Below are 16,153 nucleotides of genomic sequence, written 5' to 3'. Positions count from 1 at the left end.
TAATTTGACTCCGTTTTTATATCCCAGGCAAATACCTCTTCCTCACTGTGCCTTGGTTTCCTTCACGGGAAAACCTGGGAGCATCTCGAGGCAGATTAATTTACAAGGTGCAGAACATAAAAAAGAGCCGATTGATCTGCAGTTTAATTTATTGCGGTGTTACTTTATGGATTATCATTAACCATTTCTAGAATCCATCTGATTTACGTGGTGTATTATTGTCTTCAAATAGTCTTAGCTGACTGTTCAAATTTGGCAGATTGCGGGCACTAACACTAGTGTAAATCGTTGCCAGGATGCTGAATACCACACCCACACCCGTATCTCGTACTTTGATGATATAGGAGGAACCAAGGTAAACTGATTTTTAAATTCGAACAGAAGTGGAAGACAAATACACCAGGCTCCTAGTACAAGATGATATTTGTACTTCAAACCAATCATAAAACCATTGGTAAAAGCTCCTTTCGCGTACAAACACCTTTGGTGATCTACCTTTCCCTCCTCATCGCCTTCCTCGTCCCATTCCTTAGTGATGGGGAGAAGCCCTTCTCTCCCAGACCGGCAACCCGTGCAGTTCTCCCTTGAGAAGGGAGTTTTACCTCTGTCTTAACGTGCCGAACGTGGCCCTTGAAAAGGGAATGGCGCACACACCACCTCCTGTTATTGTGTGCCCGTGCTTAGGCGGCTCCCTGTGCTCGGGCCAGGGCAGAGAGTATCCCGTTATCCTTCATCATTAGAGCGGGAGTTCGGCCTGCAGACAACAAGGGCAGTGCTTAGGCCTGTCTGTCTTGCTGATGATGTTTCAGCCCACTGTGATAGGGTGACCAGATTTTGAGGATCAAAAACCGGGACAGGTCAGACATGAAAGAAGGACTGAAGAATTTACTCTCACTTTTATTTCTGGCCTGTCCCTTTTTTTGCGTAGCTTTGTGAATGTGTGCACATATACGTGTGTGTGTCTTTCTCTCTGCGTGTCTGTATATATATATATATATATATAGATATATAGAGAGAGAGAGAGAGAGAGAGAGAGAGAGAGAGAGAGAGAGAGAGAGAGAGAGAGAGAGAGAGAAAGAGAGACATATATACATACACACATTTACAAGACTACATATATAAAATTAGCTATGTCTTGACCTCCCACACTGCATCCCCAACCTACCCCCACCCACCTCGCTCTGCTCCCCACTCCGTCTCTCTGCTGGGATCAGACAGGGGACTTTGTTGCCTGTTAGTAACAGAAAAATTACGTTTATTATTTCATACTTTGTAAGCCTCTGTTAAAGGAGAGCATACCTTTAACTTATGCTTCCCTAGATGTTCTGACCTTCGTCCCAAAAATCGGGACATTTAATTAAAATTAAGAGCAGCGTCGGGACCCCAGGACTGTTCGGGGAAATCCGGGTCGTCTGGTCACCGTACACTGTGAGGCTGTGTTCAGCTCTGCAGCAATGCTTGGGCCTGTCTGTTTTGTTTAATGATGCTTCAGCCCACGTGAGATTGTGTTGAGCACTGTGGCAGTGAGTGAAGCCGGGATGTAAGCAGCATGGACAGTGCACGGGACCATCTGTTTTATTTGGCGATGCTTCAGCCCACCGTAGCAACGAGTGAAGCCAGAATGAAATCAGCCCCTCCTCCTTAAGCTTCTTGACGATATATTTAATTTGCGGACAGTAGTGCATAGGTCCCATCTGTGCTTTGTTTTTTGGCAGGTGCAGTCACAAAAGCTATATACATCCACACATTAGTAAATCTGGTAGCACCCGGTTTTCCTGCATTTTTAAACATGAGGTGGAGTTAGCTTGCCTTTTGTTTCCTTTATGCAGGTGGTGCAGAGGCTCTTGTGATTGCAAGACTTATGAGGAGCGAGTGGACCTTCAGTCAGATTCAGGTTGTGCATCGGCCCGCGAACATTTTAGGCTGCGTTGACTTCGGGTGAGCCCCTGGGGGGTGGGGGATTTCCTTTTTTTCTAAATCTTGTAAAGTTCCAGACATATCTCACAGCCCAGTGTCCTTGTGGCTTGCGTACAGTCATCCAAAAGTCTAAGTTTGTGTGCTTTTCCTGTTTTGACTTTGAACATTAGAAAATGTCAAGTCCGACTGGCTCTTTAATGAAGAAAATACACTGATTTTATGATACTAGGAGAGTCATATCTATTGTTAAAATCTCAGACGTTAGTTCTATAGATTGTGATTTAGGGTCCACTCTATATAATGTATTTTGGCTCCGCTGACTGGTGCATTTGCTCCATGCATTCGTTTGATCCAAACATGGTCAGGTGCCTGGATTTTTGTCTGCTTGCCCTTGCGTCCTTCTGGAGTTCTTAGAAAGGGCCTGCTGGTCTATGTACGGGACGAGGTCGAGTGGTATTTATAATTTATTGGCTTGATATTCTTGTCCGTTTCATGATAGCAAAAAACTACAAATATATAGCTGATAACGTGACCTAGCAAGCTAATGGTTCACATTAGCATCCATGTGTGACTTCTTACTGAGGTGTTCAAACTATAGCAGGGCCAACCCTGTGTTCTACTTCTGCCATGCAGCCCCCTCCCCCACCCCCCCTTTAACCCTCAGCGTCACCCCATCCCCTTTCGTCTTGGCCCCTTTTCCTTTCGTGCCCATTTTCCTCATGCCCCTTCATTCCCCATTGCCCATTTTCCATGATCAGTCCCACATCCCCCCTCACTCCCACTTCATCCTGCTTTCTACAAACATGTTATTTTGTGATTGGTGTGCACCTTTTCCCCGCTAGTTGTACTTGTGTGTATCTCTCCATTAACTGTCTGCCTGCCTTGTGGTCATTCTCTGTTTGCCTTACCTTTTCCCGTGGCTAGCTTTCCTATGCCTTTATCTGCCTTCCTGTGTCTCTTGGTTGCGTGGCACATGCCTGTCGGAATATCCGCCCACCCTTTTTCTGTTTTTTGTCTGCCTGCCTCCACTTTTGCCATTGCTCACTGTAACTGTCTCCTTGCTGTCATTTTCATTTTTTTAATCGTTGTATCTCCCTCGTTATGTTTGCTTTCTGTTGGTCTTTTCTCATTCACTATCTTAATCTTTTCTGCCTTCCTTTTGTGGCACTTGAGCACTGTCTCTTTTACCGTTCTTCCCATCTTTTCCCATTTTCTGTGGGCACGCTTTCTTTCTTTTCTACTTTACTTGACTTTTGTCTAACACTCCTAACACCACCTTTCCTTTTCTATATGTTCCCGTTTTTTTCTCATTATATATTTATTTTTGTGTCTAATTCTCCCCTGTTGGTTCTGTACTTTTCTCTGTACGTTTGTGAAGTTGTGCCATCTAGTTCCAGAGCACTGTGGTACAATGCAAGTAGGTGCTTAGCAAGGTACGTTACAGCAGATAGGCTTCTGCAGGGGTTTACAAGGCCCATGTCATGTGTCACATGGACCTGAAGCCTGAACGGCTTTTTAAAGTGCACTATGTGCACACCCAGCGAACATCTCCACTCCCTGCAGAAAGGAGTCCACAGAGCCAGCACACCGGTGGTGGATCCCTCTGATTCTAGAGAGGCAATCGGTACTGATAGGATCAATACATCATAAGCGCCTTCTCCTCCCAACATCTTATGTACATAGTGCACACACTATCCTGGTTATGGACCATACTAGCTCAGGAAGCAGGTGCGATAACTCAGAATAGCACCTGGATGTGAAATAGAGGCAGTACGTACTGTGACGTGCAACAAAAGTGGCAAATTGACTCTCCCTTTCCCAATGATGTATATATTGAGAGGCAGCCTTTGTTATCCATCCATTCGCCCACTCATCCATCCACCCACCCTCTGTCTTTCCAACACCCACCTCTGCCCATCCATCTGCCCACTAATTGTCCTTTCAACAAACACCTTAGTCCATCTGTCCATCCATCCTCCCACTGTCCTTAAAACACCCAACTTCCTCTGTTAGTTCACCCACGCACTGTCCTTCCAACAACCATCTACATCTGCCTGTACAATTATCCACCCACTGTCTTTCCACCACCCACCTTGTCTGTCCATCTATTTCCCATGCAGGTGCAAATATAAATATGTACCTGAAGGGGATTAAAGATAGGTGTCATGCGCGCACTAGCACTACAACCTTTTCAGGCTTTAACATCAGCATATTCTGATGTTGCTGTATACTGAAGTCAGCATATCTTGATAACGGCGTATCTTGACATCGGCATCTTTTGTCATCAGCCTACCTTGACGTCGGCATACCTTAATGTTGGTGTATCTTGAAGTCAGCATAACTTGCTATTGGCTATCTATTCTGTGCAGCCCTCACCACTATCTGTCGACTATCCCACTAAATTCCACTACACAAATCCACTCCACACCACACACAATTCCACAATTAACAATTACAATCCAACCCACATAATTCTACTCAACACCACATACATCCACTCCACTTTAAACCAAAACACATAGGTAAAAGGCATTGTCATTTTCAATGCCAGTAGCTCTAACTCTCGCAGACCTAGACCTGTTGGCATTGCCAATACTTTTAGCTTGTGGGCGCTCTTCTCAAAAGATGGTGATTAATTTGTTTGAAATAAGCGCCATTGTTTCTTTATTATGTGTAATTTCTGAAATGATGCTTAAACTCATAATCGTGTAGTACACCCCAGTCCTCCCCTCTCCAATCGGCCCCACTCCAATCCACCCAACTTTACCCCACACCTATCCACTCCAATCCAAACCACTCACCCCAATCCTATCCATTCCAGTCCACCCCACTCCAGTCCTTCAACCCACACCAGTCTAATCTGCCACACTTAAATTCCCCTCACTCTTTAGTCAAAAACAGTATGCACCACTCCAGTCCAAAACACTCTACCCACTCCAATCCAAAACAATATTTCCCACTCCTGTCTACCCCTTTCCAGTCTGCCCAACTTCAATCCAAAACAATGTGCCCAAACCAATTCAGAACAATCAGTCCCAACCTAAAACAATCTGCCCCATTGCAATCTCCTGCACTCCAATGCAAAATAATCTGCCCCACTCCAGTCTGCCACACTGTAATCTAAAACAATCCACCCCACTCCAATCCAAAACAGTCTGCCCCACTCCTGTCCACCTCACTTCAATCTGTTCCATTGTAATCCAAAACAATCTGCCCCACTCCAATCAGCCCACTTCAATCCAGAGCAATCTGTCCCACTGAAATCCGGCCACTACAGCCTGCCCCACTCCAATCCGCCTCACTCTAGTCTGCCCACTACAATCCAAAACAATATGCCTGACTCCAATCTGTCCCACTTCAGTCTGCCCCACTCCAATCCAAAATAATGTGTCCCACTCCAGTGTGCCCCACTTCCATCTATCCCATTCCAATCCAAAACATTCTACCCCACTCCAATCCAAAGCAATCTTCCCCACTCCAGTCTGCCCCACTTCAATAACTTAAATCCAAAGCAACCTGCCACACTCCAATCCATTTCAGTCTGCCCCACTCCAATCCCCCACTTTTATCTAAAACAACCTGCCCCACTCCAATCTGCCTCACTGCAATCCCAAACAACCCACTCAGTCCAAAACAATCTGCCCCACTCCAATCCAGTCCACCTCACCCAATCCAATCCACCCCACTCCATCCCAATTCAACCCACACTAATCCACCCCACCACAATCCAGACCACCCCACACCAATCCAAGCCACCCCATTCCAGCCTAGTCCAATCTACCCCACTCCAATCCATTTCACATCACCCCAATCCAATCCACCCTGCCCCAGTCTGCTCCATTCCAGTCCTCCCCACTCCACTCCAGTCCACCCCACTAGAATCCATCACACTCCACTCCAATACAACCCACCCTTCTTCATTCCAACCCACCCACTCCAAAACAACCCACTCCCCAACCCATTTAAGTCCACCACTGCCTAATTCACCTCACTCCTATCCACAACCCAACACAATCCTTTCACATCCACCCTATTCACGTCCAGTCCATATTAATCCATCCAACTCCAGTCCAGCTACCTCATTCCAAACCACCTTAATTTACCCCACTTCAATCCAGTACACCCCTCTCCAGTCAATCCAGTCCACCTCACACCGATTGAATCCACCTCACACCAATTGAATCCACCCCACACCAATCCAATCCACCCTACACCAATCCAACCCACTCCAGTCCAATCCACCCCACTTAAATCCACCACAATACACTTCATTCCAATCCACCCCACCTATCCATTCCACCCCACCCAATCCACCACACTCAATCCAATCCATTCCTCCCCATCATAATCCACCCAACTCAAACCAATTCACCCTAGTCCAATTGATTTCCACCCCAATCGGATCCACTCCAGCCTCCAAACTTCAGTCCAATTCATCCCACACCATCCAACCACCCCACCCCAGTCCAATCCACCCACCCCAGTCAAATCAACCCTCTCCAGTCCACGTCACCTCAATTCACCCCAATGCAATCCATCCTACTCCACTCCAGTCCATCCCACTCCAATCTACCCCATTCTACCACAATCCTCCCCCCCACATCCCAGTTCAGTCAACCACACTCCAATCTAGTCCATGCGGCCTACCCCATGCCAATCCACCCAACTCTAATCCCCCACTGCAGTCCACCCCACCCCATCTCAGTTCATTCCACCCCACTCCAGTCTAATCCATCCACCCACCTCAATGCAATCCACCCCACCAATCCTCTCCAATCCACCCCAATCCAATCCAGCACACCTGACCAATCCACCTCCCCACGCCAATCCAGTCTATCCCACAGCAGCCCACCACACCCCAATCTAATCCATCCCACGACATTTCAATCCACCCCTCTGCAGTCCACCCCAATCCCACCCCACTTCCAGTCCAATCCAGCCCACTTCAGTAAAATCTAATCCACCCTGCCCTAGCACTCAGTCCAAACCAACAACCCCAATCTAATCCAATCCACCCCACTCCAGTCCAATCCACCCCACACCAATCCACCCCACTCCACTCAATCCACCTCAATTCACTACAACCCACTCCACTTTATTCCACCCCACTACACTCCACGACAGTCTGCCACTGAACTCTGCTCTCCACTTCTCAACTCTGACACTGTACTCCCCCACTTAACTCTGACACTCTATGCCACTAAGGTTTAGCCATGTTGAACAACAACCACACTGGTGTACAAAATGGCATAACATATTGCCACAGGCAATAGCTGTTGTATTGGCGAGACCTGCCGGCTTTGCCAGTGGCTGTTTACAGGTGTTTTGATGGTACTGACTTAAAGAGGGAAATCTGTTCAGGAGTTTGTGGATTGTCTTTTTCCATTGTCCAACAATTTGAAAGATGCCACAGTTGGCGGGAGAAAAGTGTTTTTGTTCTATTCATTAGGGGAACATTTGTTAGTTTCTCCCTCATGTCACAAATGATGGTTCACCAAGGACCATTGGCAGTTGTTACTTGTCGCTACTACCTTTTACGGTGAATTGAGAGTTTGGATGCTCTACCTATTGTGTATGGTTTCAGCTTAATTGATGGAACATTTAAAAAAAGTATTTTACAAGCCTTTGACATACGGAAGTTTAATTAGTCTTTTAATTCTAGGCTAAGCCAGCCTCTAACTGTATTAACGTTTTAGAATGGTGTTACATGTTATATAATGTTTTGGTCCATGGCTTGTCGCTGGATCTTCATATCGTTTGAATAGAGCAGAAGAAGTATTTTCTTCAGGCATATCTTTAATTTTATACCAGATCATATCTGGATGGGTTGTGTGTCCTATTTGCAGTGTCCTTATACCCCAATGGTGTCTGGAACAAGGGAAATCGTTACCTTGTGGGGAGCTGCATGGTTGGTCCAAATCTGAGAATGTTAAATCTAAAGTTCTATGTAACAAGCAAGTAATTTGCTTGCATTTCCTGGGTTATGTGACGGTATAACCTTTGTAATTCGTTTTTTCCTATTTGGTCAATAGCACCTCCCTACTTTATACAAATGACTAGCCATGTGGGGAGAAGTGATCAGAGTTAATGCCCACATATGCAATCTCTGAATTCAGAGGCATTTACTTTCAGGATCCTTAAGATACTGCATTCACCATTTGTTATTCAGCAGCATTGTGTTCTCAGCAATCTTAACATATTCCATTCCCACCCCTGCCAGAATCCGGAATATTTAGGAGTTTTATTTGTGGATACACTTATTTCTCATAGTCTAGCCTGAGTGCTTTTTTTGCTTGCAATAAGACGTTGCTTCAGTCAGCATTTTGCTTATAATTCAGCAGTTTTGGTGATTTTATTTTTTACTGATTCCTTAAGACTTCACCAGCTTTCCTTTTTCTACCTCTAATAGATATCTTGTGGGATTATGATGCTCTGAGGTCAACCTGCATCTGGGTCCTCTGTTGTCTGCAAGATAGAACTTTGTTGATTTATACTATCCATTCAAATTTAAGGGTTGATTTTTCAGTGAGAGCCAAAACCCATCAGAGTCTATGTAGAGTCCCTTTTATTTCCTGCTCACATGATATGGTTTATGGAAGTTGGTGGTTTAAGTTGTGTCTTTAACAACATGGGTTTTCAGTGATAGTTCAAATTTCAAGGACTCTACTTGTTTGGTTAGTCAAATTAGAAACACTTTGCTTCTGTCCAGAGGTGTTCAATTGTCTTAGACCACATTTGCAAGGCACAAGGTATTGTATTGCACTCAGATAAATAGCTGTAGTTCAGTAGTTAGAACAAAAATGTTACTTGAGAGTTATTGCCTGATAGTCGTTTTTAGGTTGAGCGCGGAAGCACTCTGACGTGTTGTAATCTCTGTAGGCTTTTAACCCTGGCCACAACACACCCATCACTATCACTAGTTCCTGGGTTTGCCTTTCAAAAATCCTTTGTTATCATTGGTAAATGCTTTACATTCATCCCTCCTTGGGACGGTTTTGTTACCGCCTTAGGCACTGACCCTGTTACATGGATAGTTACACTTTTGCCGATATGTTTGATTACAAGCGAACTTCTTTTTCCTTTTGTGTCTCTTCTTTGCGCTCATGCCCATCGCGGTCGTGGCGCTTGGAATCGGCTTGCTTATATCAACAGTTTTGCTTTTCATTTTCAATTTATGTGGCAAGAAAAATCCAGTTAGGAATTTACACTGCTAATAACTAACTCAAGCAAATGCGAGACCCATTGCATTGCACTTGCTTGTTTATGGATGTCAGGGAGATGTCTTCACTTGTACTGGTTCTCTTATGATGAACTATGGATAGCTCTAGTTCCGTCCTTCTCCAGGGAGATGTTTATATGTCTTCAAGGTCTTGATTTTCTGAGATTGGTTCAGCAAAGATAAATTTTTGGCAGTCACATCCACTCCTCAGTCGTTTCCATTTTTTGGGGGGGGTTTCCTCTTCAGTGAGTCTTACAGTTGGACACCATTCTGCTACAATCTGGTGCTTGTTTTGATCCTGTTTTTGTACCTGTTACCCAGAGTTCAGCAGGGTAATGTCTTACTCAGAGGAGATTCAAACTTCACGAAAGGCTGAATTAAGTCGAGTTTGTGATCACCCTGGAGCTTTCTACTGTGAATAGTGCATTCTGCATTTTGCGGTTTCCTTTTACAATGATCCTAAACTATTACCTAGGTTTTTTTTTTTTTTTTTTTCAAGGTGAATATAATGAGAGGATTTTTCGAGATAATGATCCTTGAGGTCATAACGTCTTCCACAGCTGTGGGACCTGCTAATAACTTGCCACACATAGAAATGGATATTACACATCTTTTTCGCCTGTGTGTTACAGCAAACTCAGCATTCTAATCCTGCATTCACTTCACCACATTCTAACACTTAAGTCACAGTTCTACAGAGTCCTTCAGGAGCCAAAAGGGCTTTGTCACTTATAACTCACACAACACTACATCTCTCTCTCTGTTGAATAAAAAAGTACAATATTTTACAATGTTTTTATACAATCATGGCTCTTTGATGAGCCTTCATGGCACTCTGATTACTCATCCTGATTGTGTCTTCGGAAACTGGGAACCCAGCAATAGCAGTGTCTATGATCTGCGTAGGCGATGCCGTAGCAACAGCAGTCTGGGGTTTTTCAATTGTCCTTTCTGTCTCTACGTTGACATCAGTATCTTACGAGTGGAGAACTGCATGTCTTAATTGTGAGGAATCTGAGGTAATGGACTTCCCAGGATGTTGGGCAGTCATCTGCTTTGCTGGTTACAACATGGAATGGCTCAGTATCAAATGGAGTGTCAGAATTACGTTTGCTTGGCTGATGGACAAGTACTCGATCTCCTCTTGTGAAGGCAGTATCTTTTGCATGTTTTCGCTTGTCTGCATAGGCCTTCATTTTCCTTTAACAATCCAAGCCTTTGGCTGCATATGCCACAATGTCTTCGAGAACTGGGGTGCTGCTGTGCTGGACCATGATTACACCTAATCTGACTGGGCTAGCGCCAACAACAACATCTTTATCGAGCTTCGGATCAAAATATGCCATTCCAATAGCTTGTTTGATTCTCTTAAAGCTTTGCTCGCTTTCACATGACCAATTAAATAAAACATTATTGTTTTTTAAGTCTCTCAATGGAGCACTCACAGTGGCAAAGTCTTGTATGTATCTGAAAAAGTAACTGGCCATGTCAAGGAAAGAACATAAAATGGAAACGTCTTATGGGGGACTTGCAGTTGACAATGCTTGCACTTTAGCGGGATAAGGTGTCATACCTCCATCAGAAAATATGTGTCCAAAGAGCTTTAGCTGTGTTAAATTCACATTTCTCAGCATTCAAAGTTAAACCTGCATCAACTAGTAAACAACACACTTGTTTGAGAGCTTTATCATGCTCCTTCTGTGCAGCTCTGAAAACCGTGTCATCACTATACTTGAAAGCATTTATGACAGGGTGTATGATACGTCGAATAGCATCCTGAAAAATCTTTGCAGCCGACAACACACCATACTTTATTCTTTTATAGAAATAGACTATTATTTGTAAAGAATTAAAAAAAAAGGTTGCAAAGTACTTGCAATTCTCCTTGAGTTCCAACTGATGCTATCCTTTATTTAAATCAGGGCCAGAGAAGCCTTTCGCACAATTCAATTGTATTATCATGTCAGCAATGCGCTGACTTGTATGTTGTTCTCTTTCAGTTGCCTTGTTCACTTGACACATATCCTCACAGATGCAAACAGCCCCTTCACTGTCCTTACGTACTAACAAAATGGGAGAAACCCATGGTGTTGGACCAGTAGAATGCTCAATGATGATATGTTTAAGTAATGATTCGAGTTCCTTTTCAACAGCTTCTTGTAAATGAAATGCAATTCTTGTGTGTCTTTGTGCAACAGGACAGACATCCTCATTAATATGCAAGTGTAATTTCATAGTCTTACGTTTTCCTAACCCAGGAAACAAAAAAGGGAACTGACTTACCATTTCATGATGAGCATTCATGTTGTAGTTCACTGAGATCAGTCCCATATCACCAGCTGTGGTGAAACTGAGTAAAAAAACACTTAACACCATACCTTGAAGCACATGAATGGGCGCTTGCACTTTTGTCTTCTTGTATTTCATCATCGCTACAAATGAACCTTGACTTTTCAATGGCATTGATGCAGCCCACGTGTATACTTTCGTTTTTGATGGCGTCGGCCATGGGGATAATTAATTATATTTCTTTTCAGGCATTATGTTTATTGACACACCACTGTCGATAATGAGAGATATTGAACAACCGTTTACTTTCAGTGTAGTTTTCAGACAGTGTTTGAATGATTTTGGTGCTTTTTCATATCGTCTTTTCTTTGACTGATATTTCCCACGTGCACATTTTTCTGAAGTAAACCTCAATATTGCACAATCATCTTTTCCACTTTCACTTGATATTGAAGAACTTTTTGATGATGATTTAGATGATGATCTACTTCATTTGATGTTGATTTGTCTCAACTGGTGTCACTTGGCCTTGTGTGTGTGTTCCGAACTTCACTTCTGGAACGTTTGGGCAGACATTTTGTCTTCTCGCCGTGACACACTTACTTTTTCTTTTGCCTTGCAAAAAGTTATAAAATGGTTCTCCTTCCTACAGCGTTTGCAAATGTTTCCAATGGCGGGACACTTGCCTTCATGTGGAAACAACAATTCACACATCTTCTTTTTTGTGAGAAATCACATTGCGTCCTTCAGCTTTGTGTTTTTGCTTGCTATTCATGTTCATGACTGACTCACTTTGGACACCTCTTCTCTCCAAATCAGCAGCTTGTCGATCGGAATGCTCTTCAGGTCTAGCAGCTATAAGAACTCCTTCCAGACTAAGAGTTTCTCTCAGCATTCGTTGTCTGAATGAATCTGACAGGCATCCGTCAATTACTCTAAGACGTATTGCTTTCTCATCATTAAATTCATTAAACCTACAGTGTTTCATGAGCCTATCCAGCCTCTCAACAAATAGATCTAGGATTTCACCAACTCTCTGGTTGAAATATTTGATGATCTTCTTGTTATCAGTTTCTTGCAGCTCATCAGTGAAATCATCAAATGTCTCTGTCAAAGCAGTCCATCTATCACCACTATTCTGCTTTTTGGCAGTATCAAGTGGTGGCGGGGGCTTCAGGAAGGCATCTGCATTCTAACTGTTTACTAAATTAGCTGACAGTGAGGATGGAGTTCTCTCTGACACGGCTCGGTGGTCTTAGTGAACTTGTTCATGCACACCATCTCTGAGAAATTTGGACATGGTGGCCTCTAGGTCATCTTTGATAACTGCAGGAAATGTGAGTATTTGCTGTGCTTTCAAAACCTGGTTCTATCTGCCTTTAATGTTATCACTCCGTGTAATATATAACTTTACATTGCATAGCAGCACGGTACTTCTCTTTACCGCCTGGCCAGCAGCTTCTCGGCCACCGATGTGTAGACTTCTCAGGGAAGCTTTCTTTATCTTCAATCTCTTCACACCGGCTGGAGCTGTGCTTTGACTCCACATACTCCAAATGTCGACTCTGCATTTCGACAGAGGCACACGTGGCACACACGAGCAGTCTGCTTGGACCATGTCAAACTCTCTAGGAGAGCAGTGTTGATTTTCAGGATACTTATCTCCTATCTTGTCGCCAGTTGTATGGTCTTGAGTGTCTCCCTCTGCCGGGGTATCCACTAATAAATACGCCACGCACAGAGATGGGTATTACACGTCTTTATTAATCTGCGTGTAACAGTGAACTCAACATTCTAAGCCTGTATTCACTTCACCACGTTCTAACATTTAAGTCACAGTGTCCTTCAGGAGCCAAGAGAGTCCTGTCATTCATAACTCTCACAACACTTCAGCAGTGGCCTCTCTTTGTTTGGCAGTTGAAATGCATTTCTCTTAAATAATTTTTTCCTTGTGGTGTCAGAAGGATTTGGCCTATTTCTACTTGTAGTGACCTGTTTTTGTTTGTTGTCTGCCTTATAAATTTCTCTCTTGCAGCGTTTGAGAAGGTTCCTATTTTATTTTCTCATTAGTGTGTTACCTGCCCATTCTCAGGGTGAGATGAGCTCTGTTTTGAGCAAACAGTCTTACTCTTGGATATTTTCTGTCCTTATGAAATAGGATTGGACCCTGATTTTGGTCTATTAATTAACCCTTTGATGTTTGGGGTTGAAAGTTCTTCCTTTCTTTTTATTTCTAACCCTTTCCACTGTATTTTAAACTTTGTTTTGCACCTTCAGCCGGTGTTTTGATTTGAACTACTTTTTGTAAACAGTCGGTCAGAATTCTGAAGGTATTATTTTCTATGTCGTTTTCAGAGGAGTCTCAAAACCTCTTTTTCGACTTTGGGCCATTGGATAAATTATTAAATCTTTTTGGATAATTAAGCCGGCTTGTCTTTTCCTGGTATTGCTTTCCAGCTATACGCAGCCAAGTCAGCACCTTCGTGAGCTCAGTGGCGGTGCCTCCATGTTCAGTTTCCACTATAATTTTGATTTGGTTGTGGTCTACAGGAAATGTCTTTGTCATTGGTTGCTATATTAATGTGTATTTTTTTTTTAACCATGGAAGGCTTTTACTTTCCGTAATGTAAAAACAGAAGCATGGTATTATTTCATTGCTTTGGATTTCTGTATGTCTTATGATCAGGCTGGTTGACCACAACAAAGACTTTCTGCTTGGCTATATCCTCATCATGAAGGCAGTGATTCCAAAACTTTATAGAACCATTTCCCACTTGTAGGATAACAAACTTTCATGACCCACCTGCCTTTAATTGACATGCGGAGGGTTGATTTTTTAAAATTAACTCAAGCATTGTGTTGTAGTACATTGTCATGTACAGACAGCATATTTTCCATTAAAATGGCTTCTAATTTTGTATAAACATGCAGTTTTACTTATATAGCTCTCAAATGTTATTGTGTAGAAGTCGAGTGTCTGACTTTGTAACATTTGTGCACCACACGTGCATAATGTCTTGATATTGTTGTGATCCTATTAAAATCCGTTTTCAGCATACTTTAGAATTACAAAACAATTGTGCTTCTTTTTGGCTTCCCCAACTGCTGAATGTATACAGCTTAAAGCCATTTGTATTTATTGTTCGGACTTAGACGACCCTAAGAAAATCGGTTCGCGACCCACAGTTTGGGAAACACTGATGCAAGGAATGGGACAAGGAAGGAGTAGGTAACTTATGGGTAATCTCCTTTACTCTGATTCTTCCTTCCTCTTTTCAGTACTTACAACAAATATTCTCAGCCCCTCCATAAAAAATTGTTGTCCAGAGATGTTCATTTTTGTTTTTGGATCATTAGAAAAGTAATTTAGCTTGGGTAGACATTGCTGATCCAGGCCGAATGTTTCTGGATGACACTTTTAAAAATGGCTAATGTGTTGCGGTGATGTAATATTTCAGGAACCATGAGACCTATATACTTCCTTTTGGTGTCAAAACATAGGTTTTGGGGGTCAAGTAGCCTTATGGAGACAGAAAATAACTCCTCGAAGCAACTCTTCCACCATTTTCCCAAATGGCAGCTATAATAGAGGGAGAAGAAACGTATATAGAAATGAAACAAATAGTGGTTTAATCCTTTTATGTATGCACCAAACAATGTTTATGATCTGAATATGAAAAAAAAAAAAATATCACTCCTGTTTTAGACACATTTACATAGTTCACTTTATTTGTTTCGGCAATTGCTTGTGGTACATTTGCAGAATGTTGAACATTTGAGAAGAGCAGATCGACAGGGAAATCTTTTGGTAGCACAGGTTTGGCAAGCACCTATACGTGTAAGTTCTATGGGTAGAGGCTTCAGATTTTTTGTAGGTTTTAGCACCCCATCAATATCTTCCCAACCAAATTCACACGGATCATTCTCTACATATGCGTGATCCAAAACATTTACACATCTTCTGATCAAGTAGAATGCTCTTTTAATGTGTCCACGCACAGAATATTACATTGGTGGAAGGTCACTTAGCTGGACTGATCTCTTGAACTCATTGTATCGAAGATCGTCAGATGTGTAACAGTCAGAACTTGTTTTCCACACATACACAAGGTATTTTTCTACACCTTTAAAGTCACATTCATTTTCTCTCTCAGCAAGTCCTTTTAGAAACTTATCAGGTTCAGCAGTTAAAGCTTCAGGCTTTTTTCCAGTTTTGCTCAGTGTTATCACATGTAAAAATACGTGTCTTGATAAGAACACTAGGCATCTCTGGGTCAAGTTTCTTGTACAGATTATGAAACAGGATTAAGTTTCTTTTCACACTCCGACAATCCTTGACTTATGAACATTGCAACAAATCTAGGTAGCACAATAATAACATCTGTGTCATTTAACAGTACAATCACTCAATTTGAACAATTTTGAACAGCCCACTCCACATGTGGCACAACACGAAGGTCAGCGTCCTCCAATTTGCTGTCATAGATTGGGTGGGCAGTCATCATGTGTAGCAGAGTTTTCTTTTTTGGCGTGTTGTAATTCATACAACATGATTTGGAAAAGACAGTACATTTGCGTAGCATAAGCCTGCCGATTCATGGGATTGTCTTCCACTTCTTCGCTTATATCTTCAAAGCTATCATTATTGTTGTCGGCTTCTGTTCTGAACTCAAGAACCTTTGTTTGTAACAGTTTTGCTTTGCTGATATTAAACAATGATCTAAAAAA

General features: G+C 42.6%; 1 protein-coding gene across 2 annotated transcripts in view; it reads left to right on the top strand.

The window, feature by feature from the left end:
* The window catches only part of PIDD1 (p53-induced death domain protein 1), a 154,461-nt gene that overhangs the window by 72,900 nt on the left and 65,408 nt on the right, over positions 1-16,153 (top strand). The gene's annotated exons all lie outside the window — the stretch shown is intronic.

Source organism: Pleurodeles waltl, chromosome 3_1 (assembly GCF_031143425.1).
Source record: "Pleurodeles waltl isolate 20211129_DDA chromosome 3_1, aPleWal1.hap1.20221129, whole genome shotgun sequence".
Lineage (NCBI taxonomy): Eukaryota > Metazoa > Chordata > Amphibia > Caudata > Salamandridae > Pleurodeles > Pleurodeles waltl.
Note: the sequence above shows the minus strand (reverse complement) of the source record. Positions and strands in the feature narration are given on the sequence as shown.